At 41.9% G+C, this 25,325-nt stretch overlaps 1 long non-coding RNA gene across 7 annotated transcripts in view; it reads right to left on the reverse strand.

The window, feature by feature from the left end:
- Positions 1-25,325, reverse strand: part of LOC117197834 (uncharacterized) — a 135,077-nt gene that overhangs the window by 41,154 nt on the left and 68,598 nt on the right. For 3 of the 7 annotated variants that reach the window (XR_007479260.1, XR_007479259.1, XR_007479261.1), the window contains one exon: positions 16,426-24,147. This is a non-coding gene — a long non-coding RNA (uncharacterized LOC117197834). Of the gene's footprint in view, positions 1-16,425; positions 24,148-25,325 lie in introns of those variants that run through there. The other 4 variants (XR_007479264.1, XR_004478735.2, XR_007479263.1 and 1 more) reach the window with 3 other exon arrangements.

Below are 25,325 nucleotides of genomic sequence, written 5' to 3' on the forward strand. Positions count from 1 at the left end.
CTACTCTTCATTGCAGTGCTCGGGCTTCTCATTGTGGTGGCTTCTCTTGTTGTGGAGCACGGGCTCTAGGCGTGTGGGCTTCAGTAGTTGTGGTGCACAGCCTTAGTTCCTCCATGGCATTTGAGATCTACCAGGACCAGGGATCAAACCCATGTTCCCTTGGCTGGTGGATTCTTTACCACTGCACCACCAGAGAAGTCCTGCTGTGCTTATAATATGATATAATGGATGTGAAAATCCTTTGCAAACTGCACACTATACAGATGTAGTCTACTATTTTTTACTAGGGCTTCAGTGACTAGATTTTGTGTACCTATGCCCCCACGATCAGATGATCAGTCTTCTAAAAGATTCATTTGTTTTGTGAAAGGCAGTGTGGTTATTAGATTGTGCCTGGCCTTTGGACTATAATAGGCTGGTTTAATCCTAGGCCAGTTAATTACTTTCTACATGACCCTGGGATGGTCATTTATTCTTGTTAGACTCTAGAATAAAACTGAGATAATAAAATCCATCACTAGGATTAAATGGTATCATGTACTTCTGGCACATGACAGGCACACAACTATATCACTTTTTCTTTTAAAGACAAGACAACTCAGACCAAGAAAGGGTTCAAAACAGTGGACAATGTGATAAAGTTAAAATATTGCCAATCCTCTGTTCAGAATCCTCTGGTGACTTCCCATCTTAGAGTAAAAGCCAAATCCTTGAAAAGGCCCTTTAAACCATGTCCTTACAGAATCTGGCCCCTGTTATCCCTGCCCTCCTGCTTCTTTCTCCTCACTTAGATGCTGCAGCTACGCTGGCCTCTCAACCTTACTCAAATGACACATCAGGGGAAGGCCTTCCCTGTCACCTCACTGAAAATTCCAACCCTCCCCCTGCTGTCTACCCCTCCTTCTTGTTTTAATTTTCTCTTTGAACTTCTAATTATCTAACATGAAATTTATTTTTCTTATTCATTTTCCGTATTTTCCTGCTGCCTCATTAGAAGGTCTAGGAGGTTAGGAATTTTGTCTCTTTTGCTCACTGTTCTATATCAGGGGCTGCTTGGCATGTGGTAGGCACTTATTTTGTTGAATGAAAGAATGAAATACAGTTCTTATGACTCAAGACTAGAACTCTGCTGATTGTAATAATAACTAAGACGTATGTAGCTCTTTGCATTGACAAGTATTTTACATGCATTATCTTGCTTTATCCAAGGGCAGATGTTCAATTGTTTTTGTACAATTTTGGACTAATTTGGTCTGCAATTTTCTCCAAGACATTTTCTGGTGATGCATGACATTACACTGGTCTTTTTGATGGGAGAAACATGTTTGAATTTCAGGAATAATTTGCAATGGCTGCTGGTGTCTCACTTTGTACTGTAGAGCAGGGTGGGATGTTAACCAAGGACAGGCCCCCAGAACTGATTTGGAAATTGGCATTCACTTGGGGGCGGGTTCAGTGAGCCCTATTTCAAATCCCTAACTCTGTCATAACTTCCGTGTAACACCCAGGACACACTGAAGAGTGAGGTAGCTCAGAAGCACCCTCACCTAAGATCCTTCTTATAAGTCATGAAACTCTACTCCATACCAACCATTGAACTGGTGGTTGGAAACTTCAACATCCAGCTTGGCCTGGATGCCTAATCCATTTGTTCAGGATCTGTGACACCCACCACATGCATGGAAGGGAGGGCAGTGAAGGGCGGTTCTGCAGAGAAGCACCATCTTTGGGAAACAAGGATGGACGAGCATCCTTCAAGTGGTAAAAAATAAGTATATATTGTTTTCATTTTGAAACATAGAGATTTATTTCAGTGGAAAATCCCCAAATATTTAGCTGGCTTTAATCTTTAGCATTATAAAAAGGCAAAGAAACAACTAAAGCAAGACAGACGTCATCACTCTGAACCTGCTGGCACATAGATTATTAGAAACTCAAAATTCATCATGTGCCTGAAAAAACTTCCCAACCCAAGGCAGGTTGGGAAGTCAGCTGCCCCTAGTGAACAGGTGTGAGTCTGGGCGTGTCAATGCTGTGAGCCACTGGGGTTTCATCAGTGAACAAAAGAGGTGAAGATCCTTACCCTCACAGAAGCTGGGTTCTAGCTGTAGAAATTCTGTGACTTCTAAAAAATATTTTTAGGCAAAGGGTCCTGCTTAGTGCTTTGGGCAAGTTTCATTCAACATCTATTTTTGAGGACTTACTTTGTGCCAGACAAGGTGTTAGATGCTGGATACTGGAGTTTGCCCCTTGGAACTTCTAGTCTAGTAGAGAGGCAACAAAAGAGATCTCACAAGTGCGATGTCAATGTCTGTAACTTCCATCTGTGATAAACGTTATGAAGAATTGCCGCGTGGCATTATGAGACTGTATGATGAAAGGATTTGACTTAGAGAGGGGAGGAGGTGGGAATTGAAATAGGATGTGAAGGAGGAGGCGGTGAGGAGGGCAGATGCAGAGGTGTGGATGCAGAGCCTCTGTGTTTGAGGGCAGCATGGCGAGCCTGCGGATGGAGAGAAAGTCCCCTGAGTGGAGCACACAGGGGAGGCAGGAGCTGGGGCAGATGTGCGGCTGAGGGGAGGAGCTCTGAACTTCATCCAAACGTCAGCGTGGGAGCAGAATGGGTGAAGTGGATAACGAGATTTGGGTCCTGAAATGACTAAAGGGCGTATAGGTAAATCAGTTATGACACTCTGCCTGCTATTAAAACATTGTCTTTTGCCTCCAAACCCACCTGTCTACACCTTGCTTTTGTGACTTTTGGGGACATGTGCAAACTTTCTCCTTTGCCAGTTGGTCCTCCTAGGTTCTGCCATTGGGGGTCCTAGAAGGGGACCTGGGAAGCAGGAGGGGGCAGAAGGGACTCACTGCTGTGGCTCACAGGTGACACCCTGGTAATGACACGGCACCCAGGAAGCAGTAGTTGGTGTCGAGTTTCATCTGCTTCCAGCCTTCCCTGAAGCAGCCTCACTTCTGTCCCCCAGAAATCCCAGCCCCGCAGGGAGCCAGCCTTGTTAAAGTGGCCTCAACCACAAGGGCCACACTGGAGAGGCTAACAGGCCATGAGTCTGACCTGGGGTCTCAGCTTTAGCTGCTGCCTGAGTCCTGGGGAGCTTTGGAAAATCCCAGTGCCCGGACCACCTGGGGCCCAGAACCGGACACAGGTGTGAGAACCCCTGCAGCCCCAGGATCCCTCTGCAGACCAGGCTGAGATGCTCCCCGGGGGTTGCTGGGTCAGGATCCAGGTCAGCCGCCCCTCGGGCCACAGTGAAAGGCACTGTCGGGAGTTTCCCTGGGCGTGTTCTGTGCCAATTCCACCTTGTGTAGGCCTGTGGGTACAGAAACCCAGGTTGAGGAGCCATAAAGAGCTCACTCATCAGAGCAAAAGATTCAGGGCCAGCCAGCATCACCGCAGCAGGAGCTTCCAGAAGCATCCATCACCGCTGCCCTCGTGGCTGGTGACGATCTCCTCACAGACGCAAGGGCTGAAGCCAGTGGGCCATGTTGGGGGGAAGCTCGCTGCCACCAGGGCCAGGCCTCCTGGCAGCCAACTGGCAAGGTCTTAGCCATGCTGTGCTGGCTCCAAGTGAGATGCACGTTGTTTTTGGAAAAGAAACACGCCCCTCACTCACCCAGGCAGGCACCCTGGCACCCCAGCTGCAGCTTGTGTCCAGCTGGGAGCCCCCACCTGCATCCCTGCCCACGGTCCACCTGCATCACCACAGGGTCCTCCCCACCCTGCGGGTCATGGGAACTGCTGGGCACCAGCGGGCTGTGACGGGTCGCAGCCGTGATCTCTCCGCGTTACTGTGGATGGTCAGCCTGCCTCGCTGCCCTTGATTGTACACCTACAGCCCTGCCAGGTGCTGCAAGAAGGGCCCGGGATGCTTCCCAAGCGCCTCCAAGGGGACAGCTCTAAGGAGCAGCTCCTCCCTTGCGTTCCCAGGAAGACACTTGACCGGAAGTGGGGAGCTGTGTCTATTTCGTTTGAAATAGCACTACAGTTTTTCCTATTGTAGAAGTAAGACATTCTCATTGCTAGAAACTCAATACATAGAGAGGAAAATAATTTGTCATCTCAAATCCTAAAGATAATTTCTGATAATACTTTGTTGTATGTCCTTTCAGATACACACATATGCAGAGAGAGAGAGAGAGAGAGAGAGAGATTTTTAAAACAATAATGATTTAATCCTTTTTTCATGGCGTTTAATTACTATAAGTGATTCCATCTGCTATAATCTTTTAAATACTGTTTTGCAAAAATACTCATGATAGCTCCTAACATCTTTTCTCCTTTATACCTTCTTTTGAATTGAGTCTTTGATGGTTGTGTCCTGTACTTTGACAGATGTGGAGTGTATATATATTTTAAAAATATATGTTTTTAATCAAATGGCTTCCACAAATCATTTACTTGTTTTTCCTCTTGGATTGTTTGCTAGTCAAGTGTTTTCCTTATTTTCTCCTCTTAAATGCATACTGCCTTCCCCATAAATCAAGTAAGTTGAGACTATTGAGGAAATCTTTTCTCCAAATTAGTAATGAGTGGTTTCCTTTTTTTCTCCCCCTCTTCCCCCTTTCCTGAGAGCTCATTTAATTTCCTGAGTTGTCTGTGACTTTTATTCCCCTCTATCAGAAGAACAAAGAGCAAAGAGACTTAGAATTGGCATGAGACATTTCAGCATTTTAAACAGGCTCCTAGGCTCCCTCTTCCTCACTTTTCTCATTGTGGTAAAATATACATAACATAAAATTTACCATCTTAACCATTTTTAAGTGTAGAGTTGAGTGGCATTAAGTACATTCATATTGTTGTGCAACCATCACCACATCCAGCTCCAGAACTTTTCTCATCCTGCAAAAGTGAAACTCTGCCCCAATTAAACAATAACTCCTGGTTCCCCCTTCCCAGCCCCTGCACCCGCCATTCCATTTCTGTTTCTATGAGTTTGACTCCCCTAGGGACCTCGTACAAGTGGAATCATACAGTATCTGTCCTTTTGTGACTGGCTAGTTTCATTTAGCATAATGTATCCGAGGTCCATCCACATTGTAGCAGGTGTCAGAATATCCTTCCTTTTTAAGGCTGAATAATATTCCATTGCATGGATATACCACATTTTGTTTATCCATTCATCCATCGATGGACACTTGGCTGCTTGCATATTTTGGCTGTTGTGAATAATGCTGCTATGAACATGGGTGTATAAATATCTGTTTGAGTACCTGCTGTCACTTTTGGGGGTATATACTCAGAAATGAAATTGCTGGATCATAGGATATTCCTATGTTTATTTTTTTTTGAGGAAACTCCATACTGTTTTCCACAGTGGCTGTACCATTTTACATTCCCACCAACGGTGCACAACTGTGTTGCAATGTCTCCACATCTCACCAACACTCATTATTTTATGCTTTTTTGTTTTTTGACAGTTGCCATCCTAATGGGTGTGAGGTGGTTATAAGATGTTTTTGAGCTAGACTAGTCTCATCTGTTGAAGTGGGAAGAACATAGAAAGCTGCCTAGAGGCTGATGTTAGTTTAAATCCCCAATCCTGCCGTGTTTTCCTCCTGACCCCTCCAGGTGTCAACTTGGCTCAACAGAAACTGTCTTTGCAGCATCCCCTTCTCTGTTTTACTCCAGGTTAGAATTGGTCACAAGAGAAATTTGAGTGAAATCCGGAAGGCAAAGTGAGTAGTTTAGCTGTCTGAGAGATGCAGGCAGAGGGGTGGTGGTTCCAGCGTGGCCGCCATCGCCTTGGCTCTCAGCACCTCCTCTCCTGGCCGTGGTCCCTCTGAGCAGCAGCCGCCAGACCCAGCAGCAGGTGCAGCCTGCTCCAGCCTCTGCCCTTCCAGCCTGGCTCTGCAGCCGGGGGGGTCGGGGAGGGCTGGCTTCCCAGGTGTCCCTGCAACCTCCAACTTGACCACTTAAGCCAGGGCTTCTGGAGGCTGGTAGTTATTTTCCTCTGACCCCACAGCTTTCATTTTTGAACTTCCCCAGCTCCTCCCACAATATGTAAAGTCTAATGGCGAATAATAAATCTCTCTTCTGTAATATGCAGTGGATCTATTTCCCTTTATAGTACCTTGACGGAAACAGTATCTCCTTTTTTTAAAGTTACTTATCTCTCTTGATAAGAGACAAAGGATTAGAGCTAGGCTTTAGGTCGGTGACTCTCAATCCTGTCCAAGAAAATCACACAGAAGGTTTTTAAAAATACGGATGCTGGGCACCATCCCAGACAAACCAAATCAAAATATTTAGGTGTGGGGGGCTCAGGTATAGGTAGATTTTACATGATCCTTATGTGATTTCAATAAGCAGTCAGAATTGAGACCACATCTTTGAGTTAAATATGTTTAGAACCAAGACACCACGGATTTAAATTCATACAGAAGTAGAAATGATTGACATAAAAATCTTGCTTTGAATGTGGGCTGTGCTGAGTAAGTTGGAAGAGAAAAGCATGACTCTAGGGGTCTGGGAGGAAGTAGGTTGGGGACCAGGGAATGTAAAGCAAAGGCTTCTCTCTCTTTTTGGAGATGCTGAATATAGCAAGCCCAGAAATGGATGAAAAAGAAACTTCAATTATTTGTTTATTTCAAGTTTGGACTTGGGCAAGTTCTATTCCAGGCATAAGAGATTATGTGAGGGAAAAATAGTAAGTCAGAAGACAAGGAATACACAAAGTAAAATGAAAGGGGAGAGATTCAGTGGAGGCAGTATTCAAAAGGTTTCAGATTGCTGTTTAGCAGTTCATCCAATGGCTAGCTGTTGGCACCAGACACAAGATCTAAGTTCATTCCACAGGTTGATCTCTTTTGTATGACAAACAACACTTTGCTAAGGACTTCAAGGCATGTCACTTCACCAGCAATGGGACTCTGTCACAAAAAGCTATAATTTGGAAAGAAATTTGGCTTTTGGGGGAGAAAATTTATGATGAGAGAGTAAAATTGTCCTTAGAAGCAGGCCCCAAATATGTCTCACTGGATTTGACTCTCAAAGAGTCTCTTTTCTTTCCCAGAAGTTTAGCATCTAAAATAAGTCCTGGGGCTTCCCTGGTGGCATAGTGGTTAAGAATCTGCCTGCCAATGCAGGGGACATGGGTTTGAGTGCTGGTTCAGGAAGATCCCACATGCCATGGAGCAACTAAGCCCGTGAGCCACAACTACTGAGCCTGCGCTCTAGAGCCCGTGAACTGCAGGTACTGAGCCTGCATGCCACAACTACTGAAGCCCGCGTGCCTAGAGCCCATGTTCCACAACAAGAGAAGCCACCGCAATGAGAAGCCCACGCACCTCAACGAAGAGTAGCCCCCACTTGCGGCAACTAGAGAAAGCCTGTGCACAGCAACTAAGACTCAATGCAGCCAAAAATAAATAAATTAAATAAATTAAAAAATAAAATAAATTCTGATCTTTCCCATATTCAACAGGTTTCAACTAGATTGAAAATGTATTGCTTATGAATATGAGAAGTTCAAACATGTAAAAAATGTAATACTCTCTCAAATGACATATTGAAAGTTACTTTTCTACCTAACATATTACTTCCTAAAATTAATAACTTTCTGACTTACCTAGAAGAATGTAATATCTTTCTTAATTTCTAACTTTATATTTTTCCTTATCTTATCCAATTTTTTACCTTATCCATCAGCTTCATGTCTATCATGGCTAATACCTCCCAAACTTTCTTCTGCTTCTCGTCTCAGCTCTGTTTTGTCTGGGTTTTGATCATTATTTGAATCATTTTCTCATTTGTACAACTTTCACAACATAGAGTGCCTACACGCTACAAAACCTTGTCCCTAATTTCATGGAGGAGGGAGAGACTGTGAATAATAAACAATGAAATAAACAAGGTGATTTCAAACCATGGTTGGTATCAGGAGGTGGATAAGCAAGGTGATGTGATGAAGAACAACTTGGCAAGGGATGAAGTTTAGATAGAATGGTCTGGAAATTTCTCTGCAGAGGTGGTATTTGAACCAAGAGCTGACAATAAGAAAGATTCAACCATTGAAGAGGCTTAAAAGTTTACAGGAATGGAAAGGGGGCCAAGTGGGCTGGAGTGAATGAAGTAAGTGTGTGTGTGTGTGTGTGTGTGTGTGTGTGTGTGTGTGTGTGTGAGAGAGAGAGAGAGAGAGAGAGAGAAGCTGTAGAGACAAGGGCTAGAGAGAGCCTATTATTTTAGGTAAGATAAATGTTTGAAAAGTTTTAAGCTTAAGAATGATAGAACAGAGGGGGTGCCTTCAAGATGGCAGAGGAGTAAGACGTGGAGATCACCTTCCTCCCCACAAATACATCAAAACTACATCTACATGTGGAACAACTCCTACAGAACACCTACTGAACTCTGGCAGAAGATCTCAGGCTTCCCAAAAGGCAAGAAACTCCCCACGTACCTGGGTAGGGCAAAAGAAAAGAGGAAAAACAGAGACAAAAGAATAGGGAAAGGACCTGCACCTCGGGGAGGGAGCCGAGAAGGAGGAAACGTTTCCACACACTAGGAAGCCCCTTCACTGGCAGAGATGGCAGGTGGGTGAGCAGGGAAGCTTTGGAGCCGTGGAGGAGAGCGCAGCAGCAGGGGTGCAGAGGGCAAAGTGGAGAGATTCCCGCACAGAGGATCGGTGCCAACTGGCACTCACCAGCCCAAGAGAGGCTTGTCTGCTCCCCTGTCGGGGTGGGTGGGACTGCGAGCTGAGGCTCGGGCTTCGGAGGTCAGATCCCAGGGAGAGGACTGGGGTTGGCGGCATGAACACAGCCTGAAGGGGCTAGTGCGCCACAGCTAGCCGGGAGGGAGTCTGGGAAAAAGTCCAGAACTGCCTAAGAGGCAAGAGACCATTGTTTCAGGGTGTGCGAGGAGAGGGGATTCAGTGCACCGCCTAAATGAGCTCCAGAGACAGGCGCAAGCTGCAGCTATCAGCATGGACACCAGAGATGGTCATGAAACACTAAGGCTGCTGCTGCCGCCACCAAGAAACCTGGGTGCGAGCACAGGTCACTATCCACACCTCCCCTCCCGGGAGCCTCTGCAGCCTGCCACTGCCAGGGTCCCGTGATCCAGGGACAACTTCCCCGGGAGAACACATGGTGTGCCTCAGGCTGCTGCAACGTCACACCAGCCTCTGCCAATGCAGGCTCTCCCTGCCATTCCATACCCCTCCTTCCCCCCTGCCTGAGTGAGCCAGAGCCCCCTAATCAGCCATTCCTTTAACCCCATCCTGTCTGGGTGAGGAACAGATGCCCTCAGGCAAACTACACGCAGAGACGGGTCCAAATCCAAAGCTGAACCCCAGCAGCTGTGCAAAGAAAGAAGAGAAAGGGAAATGTCTCCCAGCAGCCTCAGCAGCAGTGGGTTAAATCTCCACAATCAACTTGATGTACCCTGCATCTCTGGAATACCTGAATAGACAATGAATCATCCCAAATTGAGGTGGTAGACTTTGAGAGCAACTATAGACTTGGGATTTGCTTTCTGCATCTAATTTGTTTCTGGTTTTATGTTTATCTTAGTTTAGTATTTAGAGCTTATTATCATTGGTAGATTTGTTTATTGATTTGGTTCTCTCTTTTTATATATATATATATATATTTTTTTTTCCTTTTTCTCTTTTTGTAAGTGTGTATGTGTATGCTTCTTTGTGTGATTTTGTCTGTATAACTTTGCTTTTGCCATTTGTCCTAGGGTTCAGACTGTCCTTTGGTTTTATTTTCATTTAATAGTTTTTAGCTCTTGATATCATTGGTGGATTTGTTTTTTGGTTTGCTTGCTCTCTACCTTCTTTCTCTCTTTTTTTTTATTACTTTTTTATTTTTAATAAGTTTTTTCCATTTTAATAAGTTTATTTTATTTATTTATTTATTTATTTATTCATTTTTTCTCCCTTTCCTTCTGAGCCATGTGGCTGACAGGGTCTTGGTGCTCTGGCCAGGTGTCAGGCCTGAGCCTCTGAGGCAGGAGAGCCAAATTAAGGACATTGGTCCACCAGAGACCTCCTGGCTCCATGTAATATCAAATGGTGAAAGCTCTCCCAGAGATCTCCATCTCAACACTAAGACCCATCTCCACTCAACGACCAGCAAGCTACAGTGCTGGACACCCTATGCCACACAACTAGCAACACAACCCCAATTAGCAGAGAGGCTGCCTAAAATCATAATAAGGTCACAGACATCCCCAAAACATACCACCGGATGCGGTCCTGTCCACCGGAAAGACAAGATCCAGTCTCACCCACCAGAACACAGGCACCAGTCTTCTCCACCAGGAAGCCTACACAACCCACTGAACCAACCTTACCCACCGGGAGCAGACACCAAAAACAACAGGAACTATGAACCTGCAGGCTGAGAAAAGGAGATCCCAAACACAGTAAGTTAAGCAAAATTAGAAGACAGAGAACTACACAGCAGATGAAGGAGTAAGGAAAAAACCCACCAGACCAACAAATGAAGAAGAAATAGGCAGTCTACCTGATAAAGAATTCAGAGTAATGATAGTAAAGATGATCCAAAATCTTGGAAATAGAATGGAGAAAATACAAGAAGCGTTTAACAAGGACCTAGAAGAATGAAAGAGCAAACAAACAGTGATGAGCAACACAAAAAATGAAATAGAAAATTCTCTAGAAGGAATCAATAGCAGAATAACCGAAGCAGAAGAACGGATAAGTGACCTGGAAGATAAAATAGTGGAAATAACTACCACAGAGCAGAATAAAGAAAAAAGAATGAAAAGAACTGAGGACAGTCTCAGAGACCTCTGGGACAACATTAAATGCACAAACATTCGAATTATAGGGGTCCCAGAAGAAGAAGAGAAAAAGAAAGGGACTGAGAAAATATTTGAAGAGATTATAGTTGAAAACTTCCTTAATATGGGAAAGGAAATAGTCAATCAAGTCCAGGAAGCGCAGAGAGTCCCATACAGGATAAATCCAAGGAGAAACACACCAAGACACATATTAATCAAACTATCAGAATTAAATACAAAGAAAAAATATTAAAAGCAGCAAGGGAAAAGCAACAAATAACATACAAGGGAATCCCCATAAGGTTAACAGCTGATCTTTCAGCAGAAACTCTGCAAACCAGAAGGGAGTGGCAGGACATATTTAAAGTGATGAAAGGGAAAAACCTACAACCAAGATTACCCAGCAAAATCTCATTCAGATTCAACGGAGAAATTAAAACATTTACACACAAGCAAAAGCTATGAGAATTCAGCATCACCAAACCCACTCTACAACAAATGCTAAAGGAACTTTTCTAAGTGGGAAACACAAGAGAAGAAAAGGACCTACAAAAACAAACTCAAAATAATTAAGAAAATGGTAATAGGAACACACATATCAATAATTACCTTAAATGTGAATGGATTAAATGCTCCAACCAAAAGACACAGGCTTGCTGAATGGATAAAAAAATAAGACCCATGTATATGCTGCCTACAAGAGACCCACTTCAAACCTAGGGACACATACAGACTGAAAGTGAGGGGATGGAAAAAGATATTCCATGCAAATGGAAATCAAAAGAAAGCTGGAGTAGCCATTCTCATATCAGACAAAACAGACTTTAAAATAAAGACTATTACAAGAGACAAAGAAGGACACTACATAATGATCAAGGGATCAATCCAAGAAGAAGATATAACAATCGTAAATATTTATGCACCCAACATAGGAGCACCTCAATACATAAAGGCAAACGCTAACAGCTATAAAAGAAGAAATCTACAGTAAAACAATAATAGTGGGGGACTTTAACACCTCACTTTCACCAGTGCACAGATCACCCAAAATGAAAATAAATAAGGAAACACAAGCTTTAAATGATACATTAAACAAGATAAACTTAATTGATATTTCTAGGACATTCCATCCAAAAACAGCAGATTACACTTTCTTCTCAAGTGCTCATGGAACATTCTCCAGGATAGATCACATCTTGGGTCACAAGTCAAGCCTTGGTAAATTTAAGAAAATTGAAATCATATCAAGTATCTTTTCTGACCACAATGCTATGAGACTAGATATCAATTACAGGAAAAAATCTGGAAAAAATACAAACACATGGAGGCTAAGCAATATAGTACTAAACAACCAAGAGATCACTGAAGAAATAAAAAAGTACCTAAAAGCAAGTGACAATGAAAACAGGACAACCCAAAACCTATGGGATTTTGCACAGCAAAGGAAACCATAAACAAGAAGAAAAGACAACCTCAGAATGGGAGAAAATATTTGCAAATGAAGCAATTAACAAAGGATTAATCTCCAAAATATACAAACAGCTCATGTAGCTCAATATCAAAAAAGCAAACAACCCAATCCAAAAATGGGCAGAAGACCTAATTAGACCTTTCTCCAAAGAAGATATACAGATTGCCAACAAACACATGAAAGGATGCTCAACATCACTAATCATTAGAGAAATGCAAGTCAAAACTACAATGAGGTATCACCTCACACCAGTCAGAATGGCCATCATCAAAAAATCTACAAATAGTAAATGCTGGAGAGTGTGTGGAGAAGAGGGAACCTTCTTGCACTGTTGGTGGGAATGTAAATTGACACAGCCACTATGGAGAACAGTATGGAGGTTCCTCAAAAAAGTAAAAGTAGAACTACCATACGACCCAGCAATCCCACTACGGGGCATATACCCTGAGAAAACCATAAATCAAAAAGAGTCATGTACCAAAATGTTCACTGCAGCTCTATTTACAATAGCCAGGAGATGGAAGCAACCTAAGTGTCCATCAACAGATGAATGTATAAAGAAGATGTGGCGCATATATACAATGGAATATTACTCAGCCATAAAAAGAAATGAAACTGAGTTATTTGTAGTGAGGTGGATGGACCTAGAGTCTGTCATACAGAGTGAAACAAGTCAGAAAGAGAAAACAAATACCGTATGCTAACAGAAAACTATATATGCACATATATATGGAATCTAAGGGAAAAAAAGGTTCTGAAGAACCTAGGGGCAGGACAGGAATAAAGATGCAGACATAGAGAATGGACTTGAGGACACAGGGAGGGGGAAGGGGAAGCTGTGACAAAGTGAGAGAGTGGCATTGACATATATACACTACCAAACGTAAAACAGATAGCTAGTGGGAAGCAGCCGCATAGCACAGGGAGAACAGCTCGGTGCTTTGTGTCCAACTAGAGGGGTGGGATAGGGAGGATGGGAGGGAGGGAGACGCAAGAGGGAGGGGATATGTGGATATATGTATATGTATAGCTGATTCACTTTGTTATACAGCAGAAACTAACACACCATTGTAAAGCAATTATACTCCAACAAAGATGTTAAAAAAGAAAAAAAAAAGAATGGTACAACAGGATCATTATATTTGAGAAAATGGTCCTGGCTGTCTTGTGGATTATCATTTGTGTGAAGAGTCACGGTTTACCAAGAATTTTCACATCCATTTTCGATGTGGTCCTCACTGATGGTCCTCATCCTTCCCTCTGAGGTGCTGGGAAACTGAGTGAGAGTGTGGCTGACTCAGCAAAGCTCACCGGGGTGGACCTGAACCCAGTCTTTTGAGCAGAGCGCTACACCTCCAGATGCTCTTGTGTTGATCATTACTGTCTCGCACACACTTACGTTTTTTCTTTCCATTGAAATTTTAGTTGTTTAAGTGAGTGGACAGGAAATGCAGATCAAATGTCTGCTGCGTCCGTGTTAAATACTAGATCGGTACTTGGGTGTGAGATGTATTCCTCCCGCTCAGTCTCCCTGTTGTCTAGTGGGGCTAAAACAAAGAGATTAAGGAAGTTACTGAAGGTTTTTTTTTTTTACTACTAAAGGTTTTTGAGAGTAACTGTAGGAAGTGAGGGCTTGAGGTCAGCTCTGTAAGATGACCTCACAGACAGGTGATGACTTGGAACACATTTGGGGAGATACAGATTCAGTAGCCACACCATGGGATGGAGTGGAAGGGACTCTGGCTTCCCCACCCTGTACTGCATAATCGTAACAACCGTAAGTTACCCTCTACCATGCCTCGAAGCCCCAACAAGTGAAGCTACAACCTAAATAAAACCAATGTGCTACCTTTTCAACTGTAGCTTCAGAATAACTCCTCTGAGAGCAGCCCTCAGTTCTTACAATCAGATGGCTGTCCCAGAGTTCCCCCTTTTAGGAAATTTGGAACTGCTATTGAACAAAAGGGAATACTCGAAAACAGAGGCACCGAGGCTGGAATTTGAAACGTGCATTTGGAAGATGGTGAAGCTGACGATGCTCATAAACTCAGTCAAGAGACTTCAACGTTCAGAAGGACGTGAGCAGGGCTGTGCTTTAGAAGGACTAGGGTTACAGCAGGGAAAGTTTGGGGTGTGAAAGAGACTGAAATCGCTTGAAGGTGTAAAAATTTTCTAGAAGAATCTGTGTAGTTACAATATGAACAAGGGTGGGAAAGAAAGTACAGATCAGAGGCCTGTTATGGTCATGTAGGGAAGGCCCAGCAGTTACCTGTGCTACCACGGCACTCAGTTTTTCTTTAAGAAACAGCCATGTTAACTGCACTCTACGGTGGCAACAGCATGTACAGACCCATTTTTATAAGGATTTTCTTTTAGACTTTAAAGGATCATTTTGCCCGGTAATGGGATCCTTTAGGACATCTCTTAAGCAGGATGATGGTAGAAACAATTCAGTTTGCTTCAGGAAAACTGTGAATTCATTGCTTAGATTATAACTGTTCTAAGTGTTGACCTTCTTGCCAAGATTTAAGACCAAATCCTAACTTTGAATTCAACGACAGACTGCTATTTGTTTTTCAAGGACCAAGACTGACAGAGCCCTCAACCAAACACTATTAGTATTTTTTTTTAATAAACATACAGTGTGTTTTTCTTTTATTTTAAAACTGTGCATCATCAAGCACATCCTGACCTTCATCCTGATATGAAGAGAAATGTGTAGTTTTGGGGGGTGTGATGTGAGGGGAGGGGAGCAGCAGTGGAGACTGCTGGCGGGGTATACCCTAGAGAGAATCTTGAACAGGCTGGCTTTTTGGCAACTAGCTGTGCTACCATCACCCAGAGAGTTTAAAAATAGAAATTCAGAGACCCTGGATCGGTAGGTCCTGGATGGATTCTTGGAATCTGTACTCATAAAAGCTTTGTGGGCAGTTCTGGTGGGCAGACCTTCTAGAGGGGGCCTGCCCAGCCACCCAGAGTCCCATGGTGACAATACCCTGCCAAAGAAGCCATCGCAAAGGCTTTTTGAGTTTGTTGATCATTTGAGTTTGTTGATCAAGAAACTCTCCTTTCCTATGTTTCTTTAGGTTTGTTGAAACCATTTATTAGTCTAGAATCAAACCTGGCTTTCTGCCTAGGCAAAATTCTGCTTTTTATTCGTGTGTTTATTCATTCAGCAAATGTTTATTTAGCGAGGTAGTTTTTTTCTTTTTTTTTGCGGTACGCGGGCCTCTCACTGCTGTGGCCTCTCCCGTTGCGGAGCACAGGCTCCGGACTCGCAGCCTCAGCGGCCATGGCTCACGGGCCCAGCCGCTCCACGGCATGTGGGATCTTCCCGGACCAGGGCACGAACCCGTGTCGCCTGCACCGGCAGGCGGACTCTCAACCACTGCGCCACCAGGGAAGCCCCTAGCGAGGTAGTTTTTTAAAGATACAACGGCAGGTAAGACACACTGATCATGTCTTTCATGGAGTTTGTATTCTAGTGGGAGAAGATAATCAGAAAGATATATAGAGAGAGAGATGAGAGAGAAAACAAACGGCCCTAAAGGAGATATATGGCTCAAGGAGAATTTATTTTCAAAGGAAACGTTCACAGAAGCATGTGTTAGTGCAGTATCCCAGCTGGGGGCAGCCCTGCTCTCACCATATGAGCCTATAAGGATGTAGGGAGAGCATGATTACTTGAATCCAGAAAGAAACAGGGTTCTGTACAGTTGGCCATTTTCAAAAGAACAGTGCCCTTAGGTAGAAGGACACATCCAGATACAAACTGGGAGGCATATTCTCAGTGCATACATCTGACAAAGGATGTGTATCTAGAACATATGAAGAATTCATACAACTAAATAAGAGGAAGACAAATAACCTAATAAAAATGGGCAAAATGTGTAGCTAATAAATACATGAAAAGATGCTCAACATCATTACTCACCATATAAATGCAAGTTAAAATCACTATTTGCCAACTAGAATGGCTAAAATTAAAAGAAAAATCTGACAATGACAACTGATAGTGAGGATGTAGAGCCAAAGGAACCTCCCACCTGCTGGGAACGCAAAAGTGGCACAACTACTTTGGAAGGTCGTTTGTCAGTTTCTTATAAAGTTAAACATATATTTACCAAAAGACTCAGCAAAAGTATTTACCACCCACACCCCCAAAATGAAAACTTTGTCCACATAAAGACTTAACTTGAATGTTCATGGTAACTTTATTTATAATAGCCCCAAACTGAACACAACCCAAATGTCCACCAATAGGTGGATAAATAAATAAATATCAGCAATAAAAATGAAAAAGAAAACCCTATCAATACATGCAATTCCATGGATGAATTTCAGAAGTAGTTTGCTGAGTAAAAGAAGTCAGACATAAAAAAAGCCTTTAGTCCACAGGACAGGATCAAGCCTTGAAGGGAGATTACGTGGACAGAGAAGAGAGTGAGCCCGATATTAGGTCCAGAGTCTAGAGTCCCTCAGTGCTTTCAAACCAAGGAGAAAAGGATCCAAAAAAGGAGTCTGAGAGGGAGCAGCCAGAGGGCTAGGAGGAGACCAGGAGAGAGGGCGTTTTGAGGAGGAGGCAATGTCATCTGTCTGCACTGCTGCTGAGCCAGCAGGGAAACAGGACAGGACCAAGTCGGGTGTGCTGGTGACCTGGCAAGAGCTGCTACCGTGGGGACCTGGGCAGAGGAGGAAGTGGAAACGCCAGTTCTCTTGGATGCGAGCAACGCATTTGCTTTGAAGTATTGCAGAAAATGGAGCAGAAGGTGATATGGAATCAAGGGAGGTGAACTTCTTTGTTATTTGCTATGTTTTCTTTGTTTGTTTTTCATTCTAGGATTGGAGATACCATTCTGTAGATTGGGATGAGGTGGTAAAGAGAGAGAGAAAAAGAAGTAGATTACTCAGGAGAGAGAACAATTGCAGAAGAAAATGGAATGGAATTGCAACAATTTGAGGTTATTGAAAAATACTTATTTTTCCCTTTGATTTATTGATTGCCAACCATTTACTTGTAAATAAAAGTATCGCACCAAGAATCCCTTCATCGCTCATCTATCAGGAAACTGGAATCCCAGGTCCTCCTGGGGTATTCATTCTATAAACACCACTTTGATTTTACTTGTTGGGACAGTCATAGTTTATATTCTGGCATACTCATTCTGGTATATATGGTATATACATATATTACATATATGACTATTATATGAGTATCAGACACCAAATAACACATCCTCACAAAATTAAAATTAAAATTACAATGTCCTCAACTGGAAAGACCATGACATTCTAGGTCACTACAATGTCTTATTATTCTGTAAGAGACTGAATATTGCATGAAGAAACATCAAACTGTCATCAAACTATTTACTTGAGAACAGGTAAGAGAGCAAGAGTCAGAAAATTAACTGTGAGGGCTCTTATAGAAGTAACAAGGAACAGAGAAGAATATTACCAGAGAAGTAAGCAGAGAATGCCTTTCTCAAGGCAATGGGGAGATAACCACACAAAGATAAGATGTATTAAAACTAGGAGACAGTCATACTCATGTGTACAACAATATTAGCAATTATCACTTGTATAGTATTTTATGCAATGATCAAAATGCAACAAAATTGGAAATTAATAGTTAAACATTTAAAATAGGAAAAGCAAGCAAAAACAAATTTAAATGACAAACTAGAAAAAACATATGGTCCACAAAGGGATAACAAACTTATAAAAGCTATAATAAATAAACAAAAAGAAATGGAACCAACAAGTTTTAATGAATAAAAATGTGAAGTTATTCATTAAAAAAGAAATACAAATAGGTATCAAAGTACAAAAAAATGGTAGTAGAAACATTATAAAATGAAAAATAAAATGGACAGCTGTTTAAATAATCTTAATTGAGGACATGAATAGAGGGAAAAAGCATTCTTGTCTCTCACTAATGAGAGTGTAATTTTGTGTGACTTTTTTGTAGGACTAGTTGCTAATATGAATCAAAAGCTTTAGAATGCCCTTAAAAATTGATCCAATAATTCAACTTACAGAATTTTCCTAGACAAATAATCAGAGAAATCCATAATGATTTTATGTACAGGAAAAAAGGGAGTAAATACTCCAAACATTCAATAAAATGGTGTCAGTTACATAAATTATCTTGTATTAATACAGTGCAAGTCTACAGGTCACTGTGGTAAAATATTTATGTTTATTATGAACTGGAAGAAGGTATTTCATAAAGCAGTATTTACAATATTACCTTAGTTTAATGTATTCTGCCTATGCTTAGAATAAAAATAAAAAGGATATACAACTAAAGGTTAATAATTGTTATCTCTGAATCGTGGAATAAAGTTATCTTCAGTTAATTGTGTTTTTCATATTTTTCTCTAATGTGTGGCAATCACACAAAATGCTATTTTTAAAATAAATCAATTTGTATATCTATTTTTTAAATCAATCTCTCAAATAACTATTGAGTTAAGGAGGAAAAATAAAAACACAAGAATATACATTTAGAAAATAACAAGAAAATCACACACTTCAGCCTAAATTTTACCATAATCTTAATTCCAAATAAAGAGGAGAAAATAAATAAAACAATCAAGAAAAGAGTGGCAACAAGGAAGTTCTCTTAAGAGAACAGGCATAATAAACCTAAACTAGAAATAATTAAAAATATATAATTAAGAAAAAGCTATGTTATTTTATTAATTTATTTTTATACATTTTTAAAGGTTACGTTCCATTTACTGTCATTACAAAATATTGGCTATATTCCCCATGTCGTACAACACATCCTTGGGCCTGTCTTATACCCAATAGTTTGTACCTCCCCCTCCTCCACCCATATAGTGTCCCTCCTCCCCCTGCTGGTAACCACTAGTTTGTCCCCTGTATCTGTGAGTTTGCTTCTTTTTTATTATATTCACTAGTTTGTTGTATTTTTTAGGTTCCACATATAAGTGAGATCATACAGTACTTGTCTTTCTCTGTCTGACTTATTTCACTACACATAATGCCCTCCAAGTCCACCCATGTTGCTGCAAATGGCAGATTTTTTTTTACGGCTGAATAATATTCCATTTTGTGTGTGTGTGTGTGTGTGTGTGTGTGTGTATATATATATATATATATATATATATATATACACACACACACACACACACACATATTTATACCACATCTTCTTTATCTATTCATCTGTTGATGGACACTTAGGTTGTTTCCATGTCTTGGCTCTTGTAAATAACACTGCTATGAACACTGAGGTGCATGTATCTTTCTGAATTAGCGTTTTTGCTTTTTTCAGATTTATACCCAGGAGTGGAATTGCAGGGTCATATGGTAGTTTTATTTTTAGTTTTTTGAGAAACCTCCAATACTGGTTTCCACAGTGGATGCACCAAGAAAAAAATATTTTAGAAGATAACTGAAATAGATAAATTTGAGACAAATTTATTCAGTGAAAAAGAAAATAAATGAGAATTTTTAAATTTATAAATTATAAAACAATATACATAAAATTGAAATTTGCCTATGTATGCTTGTGTATACACACAAAGATTTGAAACGAAAAAACACCAAAATGTTAAAAGTTGTGTGATGGTTTTTATTGTATTATTTATATTTTAGTATGTTTCCCAAATCCTTTACAATGAGCAAGTACTAAAATAATAAAAAGAATAACATTATAAAATATTTTAAAATAAAATTATAAGTAAATACTACACAATTATAATGAATTTAAATGTTTAAAAGAAATGGAAAATAAAGTTGATTAAAATGTAAAGTATTATATATTAAGAATTACAGATAAATAGACACCAATTTCTTAACAGTATTTTTTCTCTGAGTAGTGAAATTATGGATAATTTGTCTTCCCTCTGCTTGACTTGAATTTTTTAAATCGTATACAAATGGATACATCACTTTTTAACAAAGGGAAATGTATTTTAAGATACTGACACAGCAAGAGGGAAGAGTAAATAATTTCATTTCTTCAAAAAACAACCACTGTCAAAAATGTCAAAATTTTGTCCATTTCCACAAAAGCTACATTTGTATGTGTACAGCTAGGATTGATGGTGGAGGCTCTCAAACTTTCAAGAAATAAATGAACCCAAGCCCATATAAAAAGTCCCCCAGCACAGAAAAAGTTACAATTGCATGCAGTTCAGTTTTAGTAAGTAAATGTTGCAGATATATCAGTTTACAACCTCAGTCATTGCAGAAATGTAAATTTTCTTTGTTTTCCTTTTCCAACTCAGGATGGAAGAATTTTAACCTAAAATTTCACCAAGATTGTGTCTAAATTCTAGGGAGTTTACCAAACTGCCACAGTGTCACTCATTCATTCATTCATCTGTGCACCTTCTGCTGCATTCCAGGCATCTACTGGCGTGTCCATCCCCCCATCTGACCCGTGATACAGGCAGTTGATTGTGTGTGGGGTTGTTTGTCTTCCCCATCTTCATGAACTCTTGGGTTCGGTGGCTGTCTGCCACTCCACGCTGCTCCTACGTGCTTGGGAATTATTCCTTTCTTCTGCGGGTCTCACTGTCTCTCCAGGAACCCCTGAGTGTCTCAGCTCCACGAATCAGGCGGGGTTTCTGTCACCCGCCTGGGGCTTGGTCTGGGGAGCAGCATGCCCGCTCACTCTTGCTGAGATCTAATGGTATTTTCATTCTCGCAGTTTCCCTTCTAACGTTATGCCCTTCCCCAAGTCGGAATAATCTTGGTAGAGAAGGCTTGGGTTAATAATTTCCTTACCATCTCATAAGAACACTCCTTCTAAAATAATCCAATTTTTCTCTTTTTAGCTATCACATGCCTTTCCTTAGAGTACAGATGTCCTGGATGCACAAATGTGGGAGATGGCCAAGGGAAATGCTGAGAGAACATTTCATATTTCGATAGTTTTGATACAAAAGATGTAACCAAGATAGCCCACATAGGAAACTGGAGTAGACACCACTTAAAGAGGCTGACCTGCTGCAAGTATGCCTGCTCTGAACACTGTCCAACAGTCATGTCTGTGTTAAGTGACCCTACCCCCATGCCACAGTCAAACCGGGCCATCAGATTTCGTGCCAGGAATGTGTAATTTGGGGCTGAGAATCTGGAGACTTACACAGCAGATGTTACTGTCCCCATGCTGCCTTGGACCCCTGCTGCCAGGACCTCAGTGCTTCCCTGTTCCCTTTCCTCAAGCCTTGGTTATTGAGCTCGTTCCTGGGTTCTGCGAGATATTCCATTATCTTTCCAATAAATTCTCCTTTTCTCAAGCCAGGATCAGTTTCTATTACTTGCCATGTAAACAGTATTAATAAAAAATCATAGAACCACCTCGCATCTGAAGACAGAATAAAACAAATGGAAATATTTAAGGACATAACTCAACCAGGTATTAATTGAATTGGGAATTTGGAGTTAACTTGTCAATTTATTGGTGCCTGATTTATCCTCTACTAAAGTCCCATGGAGAGCTGTATGGCCATGAACACACACAAGGGAAAAATCAGCAACATTACTTAGAAGATGGAGATTATCATATGCCAAAGTTAGAAAAATTATAATAACTGCATCATCAATGAGGATATATAGAAAAATACATTTTGGAGTTATATACTGGACTCTGTGAACCGATATAACGCAGAGAGAGGGTGGCAAAGCTGGTAGGGAAAAATGTTAGTATTTCCCTGCAGGCCCAAATATCCAGGATTCACTGAACAGAAAACTAAGCAGGCACCCCCTACTGCTCTGAGCAGTCCCCAGAGTTGGCCATAACCATGACTTCTTCCACCCATGCCAGCCCCGTTGGCTTAGATCTGCCGAAGGCAATACAACTGCCATATTCAGGATGGGTTGGCACAGAGTGGGGTGTGGTGTATTCCCATCCAAGGATGCCCTTAGGGCCAGCCTTCCGCTTCCAACCCCTGTCAAAGAACTACAGGCTGCCTGGAACTCAGTAGCAGAGTTAGGGACCCTGGCAAAGAGGGGACTGGCCAAGACCCCACTGCACTGCAGCCTACCCAGCCGGGGAGACACACAGCCAGGGAGAGGCACACCGACCTCCTCTTCCCAGTCTCCGTCAGAAGGAAAGAGGCTAAAGCAGCAGTGCGAACGCTGTGCCCACACTGTCTGAGACTCGGGACTGAGACTCCTACAACTTATTTCTAAACCGGGTCACTTTGCAAGTGAAAGGGAGCAGTCGTATTAATTATGGGAACAAGTGGTGTAGCCCGGCACACCAGGACAAGTGGTCAGCCGCTGAGACTGCGCCTGACGGATCCCCCTCAGTTCAAAGTCCGTAAGAGAAATAGGCCAGTCTGGACCCATTGAAAAGAAGCCGGGAACCAAAGGAAAGGGAAGGGTTACCAACGATGATCCGATCTAGGAGAATGCATCTCTGAGGAGGAGGGACATTCTGGGACATACCCGCCTGGAGTCCCCAGAAAGATGCAGGGAAACGTGCACACAGCGTACACCCGCCCCGCTGAAGGCAGACAGGAGAGCGGAGCTAGACGCTTGGGCCCCTCTGGCAGGAAGAGCTGCTTCCTGCTTGACATCAGAGCTGAAAGTGGATACTGTGTTGGCAGCACCATTTACTTCCTATAAACACTGCTATGCATTCCCTGGCAACGGAGTTTCAGGGTGCGAGCTTTCCAATTTCATATCCATTATTCTGTGGTTTACACACGCGCTGGAACTGGTAAAGTTTAGGGCCGTGGACACGTGGACAAAAACCAGAGCAAGGCTGCAAGAAAGCTCTATTCAGCTGCCCCCTGAAGGCTCCGTGCTTAGCAGGGGTCACAGACTGACTTCTGCCTGCTACACAGGAAGAAACAAATCTTCTCCCTACACGAAGTTCTCTGATAAAAATGATGCATAAACAAAAAAGAAAGAGTATGTTCTTAAGATAATTAAGGTGACGATGACATTTCAAAAGTGACTGAATCCAGATATCGCTTAAGAAAGGAATACTGGCTTTGCTATTTTTCTGTAAGTCATTCTCATTCAAGGAGCTCTGCTTTAGAATCCCACAGTAGATACTCAAGATGGCATATAGTTGGTCATAACCGTAATAGAAATAATTACAATTTTATATATATATAAAAAGTAGATACCTAGCACTTATTCTGTGACAAATCTACTTTCGGAGCCTTGTCACTCACAATGGTTGTGGTAAGAGTATCTCCATTTTAAAAATGAGTGGACACAAGGCTACCTTCCCGAGTTCACATGGTTAGTGAACGAGAGCTGGCTTGAATCCATGGCCGGCCAATTTGAAGGCCATGGTGTTAATCATCATGGCTAAGTGCCAGAAGAGTTCTCAGCTCAGACAAGCATCTAAACAGAAGCTCTAGCCCGCAATCTGAAGAATTCCCACACCCCCCCCACACACACTGAATACGCAAGTCTGCAGGGAGAAATCTTGTGGTCTGTGCAGTAGGCACTGCAGGGCACTGTGAAGACGACCACTCATTGGGATAGAACTCCAAAAGCAGTGTGCACTGTAAGTTAATAAATTAGAACTCCATTTACAATAGTTGACCCAGCACGTGTCCATTGCTAGCTGGCCTCCTGCCGAGAAAGATCATTTCACAAAGTTTTATTTTTTCATAAATACGTGCTTTTTCTAAGAGCCTACATCTAATGTCAAAATATTCTGAAGCAGCTGCTAAGCAGTAGGTTCAATAAATCTCTAATTTAAAGGGAGGGTAGAACTTTCTCTGTATTCAGTGTAAGTAAACAAAATACAATTTTCCAATTCTGCACAGAAAATGACTTTTCCCTGCTTCCATGGACCAAGTAGACAATTGATAAACACACAACTTACAGTCACTTTGTGTCTTAGCAAGAGTCGAGATTTAAACTCCAGTGCACGGAATGCACACGTGCTCTCATTCTGCCCCTGGAAGACAGGAAAGGTACACCGCTCTGAGTGCGCTGTTCATCCCCAGAAACGTGTTTACACAGAGAATGGTACGAAATGACAGAGGTCACTCAGCCGTTTGGCCTCTTCCTTTCTTTGGTAATGGGAGGCAGCAGGAGCCCAGGTTCTCACGAGCAGCTGCAGCAGCAGCGGGGCAATCCTCACTGGGGCTGGACAGACTAGAAGCAGATGTGGCACCAGCCCCCCCACGCAGTCCTGCGAGCTGGTCTCAGCGCATGTGCAGTGGGGGTTTCCTGAGCTAAGACAGCGGTGAGTCAAAACAAATAGGCATCTTTATTTCAACACATTAAACAAAAGTGCAGGACTTGACAGGGTAGCTGAGAGTCACGGTCACTCACTTGAAAATGTGGCTTTTTGAAGGTGAATTCAAACATCTGGAAGTACTTTTAAAAATAAATCACTTCTGAACTGAAGCACTAAACGGCAATTTTTTGGCAAGTGGTGCATCAGGGTTACTGAGAAATGAACTCCTGGCAAACGACGAGCTTAATGCTCCCCTCATGAGATCAGCACATAATTCACTATATTCTTAGAATGATTTTGCTTGAACTGTTTCAAGAGTTCTGCCTGGCAGGAAATGAGTTTAGGGTGAAGTGGAGACACAGGCCCTGCAGCTTCTCAGAGCAGACATGTCAATTGGTACTCATATGTGTATCTGCGTGGAGGCATGAAGCTTTACAGGAAATTGTTTTCACATACGTGGTTACGAACCTTATTCCCACAGACCCACAGTGTCCAAATCTGTGAAAAACCATATCTGATGAGAGTAGAGAAACTCTACGAAGAGAAACAGGAAAACACTGAAATGGAATTAAACACAAACTTTTTTTATCTGAAAGAAAACAGAATAATTGTGTCAAGACCTCACAGGATGGAAACCTCCTCTTTGCAGTAAAAACAAAAAAAACAAAAAAAAAACCTTCCTGTTTCGAACCTTCATTATGCTTCTTGTACTTCATTACGTTTCTGTATATATAGTCAATTCTGCAGTCATAATAGAAGGCACAATTTCTGCGTGTGTGTACAAAGAGGAAAAAACAATGAGAAATCATAAACATAATTATAATTACACTAACAGTGATAAAAATGAAATATATTAACCTCAGTATACCAGTGAAAAGGTACGAATGAACAAA

Source organism: Orcinus orca, chromosome 9, assembly GCF_937001465.1.
Source record: "Orcinus orca chromosome 9, mOrcOrc1.1, whole genome shotgun sequence".
Taxonomy (NCBI): Eukaryota; Metazoa; Chordata; class Mammalia; order Artiodactyla; family Delphinidae; genus Orcinus; species Orcinus orca.